Below are 17,012 nucleotides of genomic sequence, written 5' to 3'. Positions count from 1 at the left end.
GTTCAAGGCCTGTAGCCGTAAACCGGCATTAGTAGTTAACTTGTATTGTAAGTTAGGAATAAGTAAAAGACCAAACCGGACACATCTATGAGCCGGTATTGGGACTCTGTAAGACGACGGGAGTCACCCGTGTATATAAGGGGACGACCCGGCGGCGGTTTAAGGAGGACAGAAAACAACTCGAGACATAGGCGAAGCTTGTTTGCTCCCTAGTCATCGAAACCCTATCAATTCCATCACAACTAGACGTAGGCTTTTACCTTCATCGAAGGGGCCGAACTAGTATAAACTCTCTTGCGTCCCTATGTCCGCTTGAACCCCTTCAAGCTAACCCGTCGCAATGGCACCACGACTAAGTCCTTTCTCTAGGACATCTGCCGTGACAAAACCACGACAGTTGGAGCCCACCGTGGGGCTATCGCACGATGGTTTCTGGTTCTTGGAGGGCCGTTTTGAAGGACTCAAGGGCTACGCGGTAGGCCGGATGACTAAGAGTCGTCGCGGCAAGTTCTACATCGACGACGCAGGCTGGGGCCCCGAGGCCGGCTCAATTGAGTACGGGTACCGGGTCCCCTTTGGAGGCATTCACATTTTCATTGGCAAGATCGGTGAACCGGGCCCTGAGCCGTACATCTGCACCGACCTCGTCGAGACGGCTCAGCGTGCGCGGTCCGCCCGGGTTAAACCGACCATGAAGCGTGCCCTCGTGGGAGTCATCCATGGAGGAAGTTATGAGGATGGATCGGAATCTCGCGGCGATGCCGTCGTTTGTTTCGATGACGAGTCATCAACCGGAGAAACTGAATCTTTTTATCAGCTACAAGACGGCCGGATTGGGGGCTGTTCCAATGGCGACAGTATTCCGGACCCCTCTGATCTGCCGAACCGGGTTGGAATATTCATGACTGGCACACAAGCAGCGCTTCATTCTTCAACCGCTGCAGCAACAACCTCCGATTCAGCAGCAGCGACGGCTGCCGGGGCAAGAGGCCCTGTGCGCCCACCGGCTCAAGTTCTATCAGAGTTGTTTGATGCATTGGCTATGCTCATGGCGAAGGCTAATCCGGCGGATGAGGGCGTTCACAACACCAAGATTGCAAAAGTGAAGGAACAGATCACCCAGGCCAAGGCAGATCTGGCAGCTGAGGACACCAGGATGGCCACAGAGCAGGCCGCTTTAGACGCACAAGCCTACAGGCTCATGTTGGACCAGAGTGCGTCGCAGGAAGTCATGAGGAGGAAGTACCGATCTCGTTTGCCTCCGGTTTTTGAGGCCAGAGACCTTTTCAACACTCCAGGAGTAGGAGCCAGCAATCCGCTGGTGGGAAACCGGGCGGAAGCTCCCGGGACCGGGGCACCGGTTCAGCCTCGTCATATGGACCCGCCTCATCAAAACACCGTTATACCTCAGGTTGTTTTAACACCTCCGGGTCACTACTCCAACCTGATGGACAATCTCGTTGCTGCTGCTGCCCAGCTGGAGGCCATTCCATTTGAAGGTGATTCGCCGCAGGCAGTAGAGACGCGACGGGTCAAGGAGCTTCTGAGGACAGCTTTGGTCCAATAGGAAGCATACTCGTACAGCCGCGACTGGATCCACTCGACCCCCCGTCCAAGACGGAGCTATAGCAGACATATGGATGAACCGGCAGTGTCGAGTAACGAATGACGTGGAGCACCCTGTGGCAACAACCCGACGGGTGGTGCTGATAATGCTCAAGAAGTGGTGAACCGGGCCCGAGCGTGCAGGGAGGCCGAGTTAGCCACACAACCTCAGGCTCGGCAGCTCACGCCGGTTCATCCAACCATCTCGATCGAACCTGGTGTTAGTTCTAGTTCTTTGGGGGTGCCTTGCCTTATCCCCGCTTTACGCAATGTGCGCCTGCCCAAGGATTTCAAGGGCCCGTGCAAGGTACCAAATTACACGGCAGATCAGCCTCCGGAGACATGGGTGGAGAGCTATGAGATGGCCATGGAGATTCTTGATGTGGATGAAGCGGCGTGTGCGAAATACTTCACCATGATGCTTGAAGGAACAGCCCGTACTTGGTTAAAAAGCTTGCCGGCTAATTCAATTAGTTCATCGGCCCAACTACAAGCCCGGTTTATCAGCAATTTCAAGGATACATGTAAACAGCCTATGTCGATAGTGGACTTAGCTGCATGCGTCCAGGAGGAAGGAGAGTCAACGACTCATTGGGTGCGCCGGGTTTCACAAGTGTTGCACTCATCAGACCGCATCAACACTGACACCGCAGTGTTAACCCTAGAAGGCAACTGCCGGTTTGGGCCCCTGAAGCTGAAGTTGGGACGGATGAAGCATCATTGCACTGACATGGGGACCCTCATGGCCGCTTTGGTGAAATATGTTGATTCTGATAGTACCAAGGATCCCGAATCTGATGATGACAAGACAGGGAAGGGAAAGAGGAACAACAATTCCAAAGGTCAGCAGCATCACTGGGCAGGCAATGGTGGTGGAGGCAAGCGTAAAGAGGATGGTAACATGGATTTTGTGGCTAGTACTAACGCACAAGACAATGGCCAGCGACGCAGGGGTAAACCGAAAAATCATAATGGGGCACCCAACCCTAACCCAGACCGCCTAAACTATCTGCTAAGCCAGCCCTGTCCAAGACATGGGACGAAGGAGGCACCAGCAAACCACCTTTGGAAGGATTGCTTTATTATGCAGGAGTTCAAAAATTCTAATAATTTCCGGTATGATCATGAATCTGGCGGTGGCTCAGGATCCGGGCCGGGTTACGGTGGAGGAAGTTCTGGTTCAGGATTTAATGGTAATCCGGGCGGACATAATTGTCAAAATAGTCAGAACAACCAGGGTGGTTACAACCAACAGCAGCAACAGTCAGGTTACCAGAGCAACCCAAAGTGGTTGAGTAGTGGGCAGTACCATGTCTTCACCACTAGCTTTGACAAGCGAGACCAGAAGGTTCAGAGGCGGGCGGTCAACTCTATTGAACCGGCCATACCCCGTTATCTATGTTGGTCTAAACAGCCAATCATATGGAGCAGAGAGGATCACCCTCCCTAGGTCGATAATCCGGGTCAGTTGGCTCTGGTGGTGGCGCCTCAGGTGGGAGGTTATAAGTTCACCAAGGTGCTCATGGATGGAGGTAGCAGCATTAATATCTTGTACTATGAGACCTTCCATCGTACGGGACTGACAGATAAAAATCTTAAACCGTCTAATACGGTGTTCCACGGTGTAGTACCTGGCAAATCAGCATATCATGTGGGTAAGATAGCTCTGGAAGTGGCCTTTGGGGATGATCATGATTCCAGGTTGGAGACATTGATGTTTGAAGTGGTGAAAATCCAAAGTCCGTATCACGCCCTATTTGGGCGACCGGCCTACGCCAAGTTTATGGCACGGCCCTGTTATGTGTATTTGCAGCTCAAGATGCCGGGTCACGAGGGGACAATAACGGTTCACGGAAGCCGCAAAATCGCTTTGGAGTGCGAGGAAGGTGATGCGGCCTATGCAGAGTCGGTTTGTGCCACCGAAGAGCTGAAGTATTATAAGGACAATGTTGATCTGGCGGACATGACTCCATTATAGAAGCCAACTACGGAGCATGATCCGGCCCTGAAGTTCAAATTGGCAGTAGAAACTAAGCTTGTTGACTTTGTACCTGGCGATTCGTCCAAGCAGTTCAGCATCAGTGCTAATTTGGATCCGAAATAGGAAAGCACGCTCATCGAGTTCATCCGTGAGAATTAGGACATTTTTGCATGGAAGCCCTCTGACATGCCTGGTGTACCGAGGCAACTCGCTGAGCACACCCTTAATGTGGATCCTAAATACAAACCGGTGAAACAGTTCCTCCGCCGGTTTAACGAAGAAACACACAAGGCAATTGGAGAAGAGGTAGCTAGGCTCTTAGCAGCTGGTTTTATTGTTGAAGTTTTTCACCCTGAGTGGCTTGCCAATCCGGTGCTGGTCCTTAAGAAAAATGGCACCTGGCGCATGTGTGTGGATTACACAGATCTTAATAAAGCTTGTCCAGCAGATCCTTTTGCCCTCCCCCGTATTGATCAAATTATTGATGCTACGGCGGGTTGTGAGCATTTAAGTTTTTTGGATGCATATTCTGGCTATCATCAGATCAAAATGGAAGTTAAGGACCAGGAGAAAACGGCATTCATAACTCCCATTGGAGCCTTCTGCTATGTATCTATGCCCTTTGGGCTCAAGAGTGCCTAGGCAACTTATCAACATTGTGTGCAAAATTGTCTACACAAACAGATTGGCCGTAATGTACACACCTACGTGGATGATATCGTGGTTAAATCCAGGGAGAAGGAGACTCTGATTGGTGATTTAAAGGAAACCTTTGATAACCTGAGGACATACAAGATGATGCGTAATCCGGACAAATGCGTCTTTGGTGTACCGGCGGGCAAGTTATTAGGCTTCCTGGTGTCCAATAGGGGAATTGAGGCTAATCCAGAGAATATCACAGCCATCACCTCCCTGGCTAAACCGAAGTGTATCAATGATGTTCAATGCCTGGCAGGCCGGATTGCTGCGTTAAGCCGGTTTATCAGTCGTCTTGGTGAGAAGGCAATCCCTTTGTATCAGATGTTGAAGAAGACGGATCAGTTTGTCTGGAGTTTTGCTGCTGATGAAGCATTTGAGGACTTAAAGCGGCAATTGGCCAATCCGCATGTGCTCGCCACTCCCATTGACAAGGAGCCGTTACTGCTATATGTTGCTGCTAATGCTCGGGCGGTCAGCGTGGCTATTGTGGTGGAGCGAAAGGAGGCAGGTAAGGAGCATCCAGTTCAACGTCCGGTCTATTATATCAGCGAGGTGCTCATTGAGTCCAAGCAAAGGTATCCGCATTGGCAGAAGCTGGTGTATGGAGTTTTTATGACAAGCCGGAAGCTTAAACAATACTTCCATGGGCATCCAATTACGGTGGTCAGTTCTGCTCCTTTGGGGGATATCATCCAGAACCGGGAAGCAACTGGCTGGATTGCCAAGTGGGCTATAGAGCTTGGGCCGCACGATTTGAAGTATGTGCCTCGAACGGCGATTAAGTCTCAAGCACTGGTTGATTTTATCAATGATTGGACGGAAATGCAAGCACCTGAAGAAAAGCCGGATCACACATATTGGACCATCCATTTTGACGGATCTAGGCAATTGGAAGGTTCGGGGGCTGGAGTCGTATTAACTTCCCCACGAGGTGATAAGTTTTGTTATGTTCTCCGCTTAATGTTCCCTTGTACTAACAATGTAGCTGAGTATGAAGCCTTTCTCCATGGCCTCCGGATGGCTAAGGAGATGAATCTAGGTCGAGTTAAGTGCTTCGGTGACTCGGACCTGGTGGCTCAGCAAGTGTCTGGCACTTGGGACTCCAAGGCTCCACTCATGGCAGCATATCGTCATGAGGTGGATATTGTTGCAGGTCATTTCAAAGGCTATCAGGTGGACCACGTGGACCGGCAGAAAAATGAAGCGGCAGACGCTTTAAGCCGGCTGGGCTCTCAGCGCAAATCGGTTCTGCCCAATGTTTTTCTGGATGTACTGCACAACCCGTCGGTCAAGATCCCTGGTGAAGCGAATTTGGCTATTCCCGATCCGGAAGCTCAATTGGTGGCAGCTCTTCATGTTATTCCGGATTGGACGCTTCCCTACCTGGCGTACAAGAACAGGGGCGAGTTACCGGAGGATGAGACTCTGGCCAGACAGATAATCCGGCGATCCAAGTCCATGACTATTATTAATGGCGAGTTGCATCATTGCAGTGTGTCAGGAGCATTTCAACGCTGTGTGTCTCCTGAAGAAGGCCGTGAAATTTTGTGTGAGATCCACGCAGGAGATTGTGGTCACCACGCCGGTTCAAAATCTCTGGTGGCTAAAGCATTTCGCCATGGTTTCTATTGGTTAACTGCTCATGCTGATGCAGAGGATCTGGTCAGACGATGTGATGGTTGCCAAAAGTTCTCAAGACGTGCTCATGTACCAGCTCAAGAATTGCGAATGATTCCAATTACTTTTCCGTTTGCGACTTGGGGCTGGATATGGTTGGGCCTTTCAAAAGGTCCAAAGATAAGAAGACCCACCTCCTGGTGGCGGTTGACAAATTTACAAAGTGGGTGGAGGCAGAACCTGTTAGCAAGTGTGATGCGGCCACGACGGTTCATTTCATTAAAAAAGTGATTTTCCGGTTTGGCTTTCCACACAGTATCATCACAGATAATGGTACCAATTTGTCCAAAGGTGCCATGAAGGAGTTCTGTGAACGAGAGCACATCCGGCTCAACGTTTCATCAGTGGCACACCCACAGTCCAATGGTCAAGCAGAAAGAGCTAATCAAGAAATCTTGAGAGGCATCAAGCCCCGGCTCATGGTTCCTTTGCAAAGAACGCCGGGTTGTTGGGTAGAAGAATTACCATCTGTGTTATGGAGCATCAATACAAAACCCAACAGGTCAACAGGATACACACCGTTATTCATGGTTTATGGAGCGGAGGCGGTTCTCCCCAGTGATATCCGTCATGATTCACCTCGTGTGACGGCTTATATTGAAGCGGACAACGAAACGGCACGGCAAGATGCTTTGGACCGGTTGGATGAAGAGCATGACATAGCAGCCGCCCGATCGGCGATTTACCAACAGGATCTTCGTCGTTATCACAGTCGCCGAGTCAGAACCAGAACCTTCCAGGAAGGAGATTTGGTGCTTCGGCTCATCCAAGATCAGACTTATATGCATAAGTTATCCCCACCTTGGGAGGGGCATTTCGTGGTCAGCAAGAATTTGCACAACGGGTCATACTATCTGATCGATATTCGAGAGCATAAGGACTCACGTACATCAGAGGAGGAAACCAACAGGCCGTTGAACATAGCTCATCTTCGGCCTTATTATACCTGAGCCATTGGTTCTACTTATGTACATATTACAACGATGTATATATTATGATTAACTATAATAAACCGGAACCTCAGCTAAACTGGGGTATCTGTTCTTTTACATCATATGTGGTTACATGGAGTTGTTCTAAAGCGGCTTCCGGTTTACCCCTTGAGTTCGCTTTGCTAAAAGCATCGTGTTATATCACTTGGAGTATTGGTCGTGTCCGAACCAATACCATACCTCTTGATAGGCGAGAGCCACCAGATCACTTGGGGACTTGGTCACGTCTGAACCACTCATGCCTCTTGATCGGCCTAAGGCCATAGAATCACTTGGGGGCTTGGTCGAACCCGAACCATCGCCATGCCACTTGGTCGGCATAAATGCCATGGTTTCATTTGGGGACCTGGCTGACTAGAACCATAGTTACACCTAACGGGAGCTTGGTCGTGTTCGGCCATGGTAACGCCATTTGATCAGCTCAAATAAACCTTTTTTGCAAACGGTTTTATCATTGCTTTTGTTTTGCACTTTTCTTTGCAAGATACCTTTTTCTTTTTTATTGCGTTCTTTTTAAACCGACAAAGTTTTCAACCAATCCATTGACGGAACACAGTTCACGTCAATCCGGAGACTATTTGCCCGGTTTGATCCTTGTTGTTAACATCCTCTTATGGAGTAACACGGTGTTTATTATAACCCGGCACGGTTTACATGGTAAACCAGCGTCATATATATACAGGAGTTGTTATCTCCTCCAACAATGTGGGTTTGCAAAACTCCGCTTCAAGATTGGCCAAGCTAACTTCACGCTCAACGATGGCAGGTATTATGTATCTCAAAATTTTGGTTATATACTTAAATTTTTTTGGATGTTTTGACTTCATATATGCAGACATCATATTCCGCCTGACGGTACAACCGCGGTGGCACTTGAAGAGTTTCTTATTGCAGAAAGTGCTTTGGAAAATTCATCACCACAGGAAGAACAAATTATGCACGAAGGCATATCAACATCAAAAGTATTAGCTAGCCTATTACAAGGCAACATGGTGCCCATGATAATATCATTGTTTTTTGCAAAGGAGAGGCAGTGTTAAAACCGGCTTCCGGTTCAAGCTTGGTCACCAGCCTGGCCTGATGGTTGTGACTCATCCTGCGCCACTTCAGCCTCCGTTTCTCTACCCAGTGGCTGGAAATCAACAGTTGTCTAGTCGATTCCCATTAATGCTTGAAAAACAGCTTCATCATGGATCAGCAATGACGGATCAATATCGGGAGCGTAAGTATGCTTATGGATTGGAGGGATCAGATTTTCCGATTCATGGATTGGTGCAGCTATTCGCTTGTTCTGATTGTCATATTGGGCTTGATAATGAGACAAGTCTGCTTCTTCAACCAATTGACAAGCTAGCGGACGTACCTCCCGGTTTATTGCTCGCAGATCCGCTTCACCAAATTCTGACCCGTCTTCCTTCAAGCTGGGATAGCCCTGAGACGCTTCAATAGGATCAAAATCCGGCACCCAGGCTTTAGCCCGGATTAAGGCATTGATCGCACCGGTTCGAGGAGCAGATTTCTTCAGCTCTTCAACCCGGGAAGGAAGCACCGACAGTTTCATCAGAGTGTCTTGAATCAAAGTGGGCGCCGGTTTGTTATGGGATGCGGTACAGATGATCCGCTGGGCACCAGTATACAATTGTTCAACCAATGTATAGGCGGCTTTCAGTTTCTTCCGCACATCGGACCCCAAGTGACCAATGCGTGTCCCTAAAATACCATAAAGGGTTAATAAACCGGCAACTCTGTAAGAAGGCAGAGCCAATTCAGAAGTCAAACTGACTTACCAAAGATAGCAGTAGTCATGGCATGCACATGCCGCTTTATGCTGGTCAGTTCATCCGCCACTAGTTTTAGTGCAGTCTCGGCATCCTCTGCTCGTTTGATTAAAGTGGACTTTTCAGTGGCCCAATCCGCCCGCTTCTTCTTGAAGCTCTCCTTAAGCTGTTCCATGGTGCTTAAAGCGTTGGTTAATTCCTATTTTGCTTTGGAGGTTTCAGCTTGTTGGGTTTTCAGGTTTTCTTGGAGATCGGTGACTTGGCTTTCTTTCGTTTTCAGCTCCGCCTGCATGCAGACCGTTATATGCATCAACAAAACGGTACAAGGATTGAAGTACCAACCACATAACAAGTTATTCACTTAGCACTTGGGGGCTAATGCATATTCAATCTTCATCTTTCAATTACTTACAAAGTCCCAAGATCAATACAAGTATTCAACTTGGCACTTGGGGGCTAATGGCTATTTGCTCATATATACATTCTGATGCGGCAATCTCAATTACTTAAAGTACCGGTTTAACTACGCTAAGTTGAACCGGCCCTTGGGGGCTACATCGGTGAATTTCAAAGTATTAAGATTTATGTTAGTAAGGCCCGGTTCGAAAGAAGATTACAAACCGGCCCTTGGGGGCTAGGAGAGTCAGCAAGTATTGAAGCGTACAAGCAGGAAAGAGCATATGGAAGTTACCTCGTATTTATCCTTCATCATATTAACTGGGCTGGCTTCATAGTCACGGCTAGTATACAGCCGGTTCAGGTAGCCGGAATGGATATCTTGGGTGTTCAGAGCAGCGTAAGTTGCCAGATCAGCATTCCACTTGCCTTTACCAAAGGCAGCAAATTCTTCCTTGGCAGAATGTTTGGACAAAGCAACATGATTGCTTGGCTTGGTATGGCCAGTGCCAGTAATGACAACCTCGTCCTCCTGAGTGTCGCCGGTTTGCACTGGGGCTGTTGGCTTGTCAGTAGGTTTTGCTGGACCGGTGGATCTCTCAATCCGGATGGAGCCCATGGGCTGATTAACAGGACCTGAGGCATCAGTAGGTCTTTCTTCAGCAATAAGATCGTCGTCTGGCTGCGGTGGATCGTTGGGTATATCCTCAGGAATAGCCGCTTCAAGATCGGGTGTCTTGCCTGGCTCAAGAATGGCATCTTCTTCAGCCGCTTTATCCAGGCGGGCCTTCTTGCTTGGCCTAGGTTTGGCCCTGACAAGAATAACAAAATCAAATACAACATATGTTCTAAGGCGATGTGCTGCAAGTATCATAATAAGTATAGCTTACCCAAGCAACGTTTTGAGCGGTGGCAGCTGAGTAGCCGATGACTCGCCAGAAGATGAGTGGGAAGTAACCTGGTAATCGGAGTGAGATGGATTAAGAGGTTGACGAAAGCAGCCCGCTTTAGGACAATCACTGACAAGCAAATTAGAGACCTCTGAACGGCGTTTCCGAACCGGACTGTTCGCTAAACCGGCGGAGGTAACTACCTGGCCGCTGTGCCGGGTTGTGCGACGAGCTTCGTGCTGTTGGGTCTTCATAAGAAATTTGGGATCCAAAGAAGCAAGAGGATGAGAAAATTTAACTTTCCGGTTTGCCTGACGGATTTTTAGTGAAGGCAAAGGTTTTGAATCGGAAGAGAGAATAATTACCTCTGCAGCATCAGCGTGGCTGGCTTCGGCATCATCCTGACAAATATCATCATCAATAAGACGCATGAAAAATAAGCCAAGTGAGTCAAGCTCTACCTCAAGGTCCGGATTATCCACATCATCATCAGGGGCCGGATTAGAAGATGCAGTAGTTCTTTTCCTATGGGCAGTCTTCTTTACAGCCTTAGTCTTTTGCCGGGTTGCTCTTTCCGGTTTGTCTGGTTTTTCCGGTTTCTCCTGCGGCAATTTCTTGCTCCAAAACGGATCATTGCCCTGATACACAGACACTGATATTAAACAATGACCAAATATATCAATAACAGATTCAGCAAAAGGAAAAATCAAGGTCTTACAGCTGGCGGTTTGTTGGTGGCACAGAAGGGAAGCAGGCCGTTTTTAGCACAGATATGTTCTGGTTCATTCAGCATCTTATTCACAGCTTCTGTGATTTCTTCATCGGTGAGCTGGATTTGGGAATGTCGCAGTGGGTCATCAACACTGCCGGTATACTCGCACATCAAACCGGAGCGCTGACTAAGGGGCAGTATGCTCCATGATATCCAACAGCGAGCGAGATCAACCCCTATTAAATCGTTGGCCATAAAGGCTCTGAGCTTCGACAGTTGAGGAGCATATTTGCTTCTCTCCTGGGCAGTCAATCTTTGCGGAAAAGGGTGTGTATTGCTGAGCCGCTCCGGACGAAAGCCGGGCAAGGGATTCTCACCAGCAGGGGAGGTGTCTTTGAAGTAGAACCATGTCTGATTCCACTCTTTGGGGTGACTGTGCAGTTTGGCGTGAGGGTATGTGACCTCTTTCCTTTTCTGGATCGCCATGCCACCCAACTCCGTATTGGAGCCGTCAGTAAACTCAGTACGGCGGTTTATATGGAAAAGGTCTCGGAACAATTCCACTATGGGCTCCTCTTGAAAGAACGCTTCACAGAGCACTTGGAGGTGACACATATTTGTAACAGAATTGGGGCCAGTATCTTGTGGATGGAGTTGGAAATCGGCCAAAACATCTCGGTAAAATTTAGAACCGGGTGGCTTAAAGCCCCGAGCTAAGTGATCTACGAAAACAACAACTTCTCCTTCTTGAGGAGTGGGAGGGCATTCTTTGCCAGGAGCCCTCCAATGGATGGTATCTTTGCTGCCTAAAGCGCCGATCAGGACTAGATCGTCCAGCTGAGCCTCTGTGACGCGAGAAGGAACCCAATTGCATTCATATACTTGCTTGGCCATGATGGAATCTACAAGGTAGAAGATCCCGGTTCAAAAATGCATTTGATCAAGGTACATTGATATGTGCAATGTTAAACCGGAGACAGATCTATCTGAACCGGAGTTTTATGAAGCAACAACATCTGGCGGTTCAACAAGGGGACTAATGGTATATACCGATTTGGCAATTTTTTCCTACAAGGTTAAACCGCCGGGTTTAAACATTGAAGTAGATGAGTAAGTTTATAGAAACAGATTTTGTAAGATTTCTCTACAGCGATGGATCTGAAGCAAGTTCAAAAAAAAGATAAATATTCGGAGGTCCAAAAGGAGCAGTACCGAATCAATGAGCAAGACGTACATACAGATCTATGGTTTTGAGATGTGTAAGTGAAGGCGAAGGGTAAACAGCTACCATTGCACAGAATAAAGATTTGCGGAGCCATCTAAAGATCTATCGTATGAGCAAGAGGCAGATGATGAACACTGAAGAACTATGAAACCCTAGGTCAGATCTGCGGGGGAAAGGATAGAAGATTTACCGGAGCTGAGGAAGACGCTGAAGGTTGCCGCGATGCTCTGGTGCGCTCAGGTTGATGCAGCGGCCAAGGTTAAGGCAGAGGTCGACGGCGGCGGCGGAGCTCCGAGGCTGGCGACGCGAGGAAGACGAAGAAGGCACTAAGGGGAGAAAAGAAATGACCCTTCGGTCCTATTTATAAGGCGAAAGAACAGGTGTTAGGCGCGACAATCAAGGGGCCAAGAAACGGAGTTGTCGCCTCGATTTTTGCAGATCGATTAAACAAAGAAGCATAATGGATGGCTTTGTTATGACAGGTGACGTCACTCCGGTTTACAGTAGTCAGAGAAGATGACATCATGGCAGTTTACCAATTTATGAGAAGATGTTGAAGATGAAGCTTTTGTTAAAGGATTGACATGAACCCGTTCAAATCAATCTGGGGCCTAATGTTGGGGATATTACTACTGGGCGTAAACTGGCCTATCTGGGCCGGGTTAACTTCGTTAGTAGTTAAGTATGTTAAAGCCCAAGAAGACAGATGAGGGCTCAAGGCCCATGGTCGATTCAAGGCCTGTAGCCGTAAACCGGCATTAGTAGTTAACTTGTATTGTAAGTTAGGAATAAGTAAGAGACCAAACCGGACACATCTATGAGACAGTATTGGGACTCTATAAGCCGATGGGAGTCACCCGTGTATATAAGGGGACGACCCGGCGGCGGTTCAAGGAGGACAGACAACAACTCGAGACATAGGCGAAGCTTGTTTCCTCCCTAGTCATCGAAACCCTATCAATTCCATCACAACTAGACGTAGGCTTTTACCTTCATCGAAGGGGCCAAACTAGTATAAACTCTCTTGCGTCCCTGTGTCCGCTTTAACCCCTTCAAGCTAACCCGTCACGATGGCTCCATGACTAAGTCCTTTCTCTAGGACATCTATCGTGACAAAACCACGACAAAGAGTAAGAAAGATTCTTCTTCTAGTAGTAACAATAATCATGCTAAATCCAATATTGTTGCTTCTATTAGTACTGTTGGTTCCACTAATGATTCTCTTAGCCAAGTTACACTTGAGCAAGAAAATAGATTATTGAAGGGAATTATAGAGAAAGGTGTTTACAAGAACCTTGTCGGAAGTAAGCAATTTGAGGAAATTGTACGCAAGCAAGGAAGGCACCGGAAGAATCAATGTGTTGGTTTTGAATGAATGTTCAATGCCAATGGAGTTGAGTGGGAAGAAGATCAATACCCCAAGATGAAGTTTGTTCCTCAACAAGAGAAGTATGATTCTACTTCCTTCAAGGGGACACAACCTCAAGATGATCTTCCACCAGAAGACCATAATCTAAAAGGCAAAGGCATGCTTCAAGAGTAGATTGATGCATTTGAAGAAGCTCCTAAGGCCTTGGTCAAGTAGTTTCCCAAGACTACATCAAGTACGACTACAACTCCAAGGATTCCCATCAAGATGATCTGGATCCCAAAGAAGAAGAACTAGAGTGTTCTTGAGGGTGACTCCGCCAAAATACTTCACTTATATTCATTTTGGCAAGGAAAAGTGCAAACAACTTCCACATCTTGCACTAGTTCAAGGAGTCCCAAACCCTCTTGTTGGTAAGTCAAGGGACAAGGTAACCTAATGCTTTCATGGACATCAATCTTGTGTGTACTTCAATATATGTCTATGGACATCCTTGTTTGTTACTTGTGGGACTAACCCAAGTAGTTATTGAAAGTGCAACTCACTCCAATGGATTGCTCCAAATGATCTACATCAACTTTGGGCATCTACATCCTCAACATCTACATGAAGTCATCATCGACAAAACCCAAGGTTAGTTCATCCCTCTTAAGGGGGATATCACATCTAGGGGGAGCTTTACTCTAAGAATTGAGCTAAATAAAATCTAATGGTGTGAACACAACAATGCTTTATGTAAAAGTGGTAACCCCACTTGTGCTTAAATGATGAGTATGACCTACGATCAAATGTCCTCACTTGACTCCTCAGTCAATATACTCATATATAGATGACCTAGTCATCACCAATTGCTTGATAGTTGCTAGAGTGTTTGTGAATGCTTTGCCACATATTTGATTTGCCATCTTATTGTGTGAGCATGTTGAATGCATATTTTTCTCATTCGAGGACATCCATTTGTTGCTTTGATTGTTTGGTCTTTTCTTTTGCCAAATGGATGGACAAGAATGCCTAAGAACTCCCTCTAGCTATCTATGCTTTTCTTGTCTCAAACTCTATTCATGCTAAATTAAAAATTTTGATGAAGTCAGATTCGAACCCTCTGGGTGAGGAGCACTCAGAGCCACCAATTCGTCATAGACTTAAACTTCGAAAACCTCTCTGTGTATTTCGGTCTGACCGATTCATTCCTTTCGATCATACCGAGTTCATTGAGTTGATCTAGGTTTTAATCTCGGTGCAACCGATTTGAAGAGTTCGTCCACACCGAGTTGCAGTAACCGCTTGCGATTCTGCATCTCGGTGCCACTGAGTCGTTCCACTCGGTCACACCAACAGGGTCTAGATATATATACTCATGGGTCAAATTTTGGAAATTCCTCCGAAACCTTTCGCCCACGCGTATCCAGCTCTGCCGACTCGAGGTCTCCGGATCGTCTCCTCATCGCCAGCGACCTCCCGCCGCTAGTCTGCGCTGCCGTCAATGGAAATCTTCACCACCGTTGCCGCCGTAGCGAGTTCACCACTGAGTTAGGGTATGAACTCGACCCCTATGTGCAATCTTATCCTCTGATTCCTACACTTAGGTCAGTGCCATGGTTCTTACCACATATTTGATTGTTCTATCCAGCAAAAACCTCCATTAGATTAGTTTTGATTCGAAAATTTAGGGTTAGGTTTCCGCCGAAATCATCTCGGACAGACCGAGTTGTAGAAATCGGTCTCACCAATTTGGCCTTGGCCTTTGCACTTGTGAATTTCAGTTTGCCCGAAACTTACAAATCGGTGCGGCCGAGTACAACTCTTTGTGAAACCCTAGCAATTTTGGAGTCACCAAACTGTGTCTCGGTCTGACCAATTCCACTAGTTTAGACTGTAATATTGCTTCGGTGTCACCGAGTTTAACAAATCGGTAGCTCCGAAATGCTTTCTCTAGAAAACTAAAACTAAGTTTCTTGACTCAATCATTTTGCAAAATCTTTGCACATTGTGATGCTCGTCCACTCTATCTCAACTATATCTATTCCCAGGGTCAGCTTTCAGTTTGCAGTTTTAGCCATGTCAGATCGAAGTGACAGCCAGAACAAGTCTGAGGAATAGGTCAACCTAAGTGAGGGCACTAGTCCCTCTGGCAGCTATGATGAGGGTAGCAGAAGCACCCCAAGCAACTTGCCCAAGGAAGCAACCAGAACAAGGAAGAAGAGAAACTAACATTCTGAGGATGAGGACTATGTTGCTATCAAGGCAGAAGTCACCTCAAAGAAGAAGGTTGCCAAGAAAGAATTTGGCACTACAGCTTCAACAAAGCCTGGTTTGCAAAAGAAAGCTCCTTCCAAGAGAGTGCCAATGTCTAAGGCCAGAGCCTCAACCCTTGAAGCTTCCAAGTCAACTGAAGAAGAGGCTGCTGGAGAGGGAAAGAAAAGGAAAGAAAGGGTCAAAAAGGCTATGGCTAGAGTTATTTGAAAGCCATCAATGATGATCCAATCAGATGAGGAAGAGGAAGAAGAGGATGTTCCACCAGCATCCAAAGCACAAAAGCTGATGGGAGATGCCATCAAGTCTGGGGCTGCTCCAACAAAGCCCAAGACTGTCCCCAAAGCAATTTCTCAAGCTTCTAAGTCTGCACCAAAGAGGAGCACCAGGAATATACGAGCTGCTGAGAAAAACAAGGCCCTAGTGCTTGAAATAGAAGAAGAAGAAGGAGGAGGAGGAGCCCAAGTGTTTAGGAAACTAAAGACAAAGATTCCTGATCATGATGACAACCATCCAATGGCAGAAAACATGAAGGAGGGAAAGGATGCAGGTGTCAGATTGTGGAGACAATCAGACCCCTATGCTATGAGGAGAAGAACTGCTGTGGACTACTGATTTCACACTAAGGAACAACAGGACTTCTATGAGACAGTCCTTTTGGGTAAGAAGCCCATCGTGTGTGACATGAAGTGGGTGGACTAGAAATACATTAACAACAATGAAGACCACTTCCCTGGAGTGCATGAGAGCTTCAAACTCAATGGAGTTGACACCTTTGTGGGTCATAAATTGACCAAGTGGAATGATGAGATGATCATGCAGTTTTACTCCACTGCTCATTTTATCCAGATGGAAAGATTGTATGGATGACAGAAGGTACTAGGTACCAGTCTACAGTTGCTGAGTGGGCTAAGCTAATCAATGCCCCTGAGGAGCGTGAGGATGACGTTGATGTCTATGCAAAGCCCAGGAAAGGTCACAACTTCATGGACAACACGTACAAGGAAATACCTGACAAGGCCTTGGAGACATAGAGGCTAGGCTCAGTGTACTATCTGTTTCTGGACTGTCCACCATGAACACCATATTGAGGCACACCTTGTTGTCCAAATCAGGAGATCACAGGATGATCTGAGGCCACTCCATCAACTTGCTTCATATGTTTGATGTGCCCCAGAAATTTAAAGTGATGAGTTTGATTGTTGAGACAATCAAGAGAACTACAGCAGACCAAAAGAGATCATGTGGGTATGCTCCACACATCCAGATGCTCATCAACTCCAAGATGGGAAAAGGCATATATCTGTTGGATAAAGAGAACCTTCCCTTGAGGTCTGATCGCGAGGATAACACAGTTGTTATGGATGCTTCAGATCCTACATTAGTAGAGGCTCAAGAGACGAGAGAACAAGCAAAAGCAGAGAAGGCAGCCAAG

The sequence above is a fragment of the Triticum urartu genome, chromosome 1A, assembly GCF_056163025.1.
Source record: "Triticum urartu cultivar PI428250 chromosome 1A, HENAU_Tu73, whole genome shotgun sequence".
NCBI classification, from domain to species: domain Eukaryota; kingdom Viridiplantae; phylum Streptophyta; class Magnoliopsida; order Poales; family Poaceae; genus Triticum; species Triticum urartu.
The sequence above is the reverse complement of the archived record's forward strand: the minus strand, read 5'-3'. Positions refer to the sequence as shown.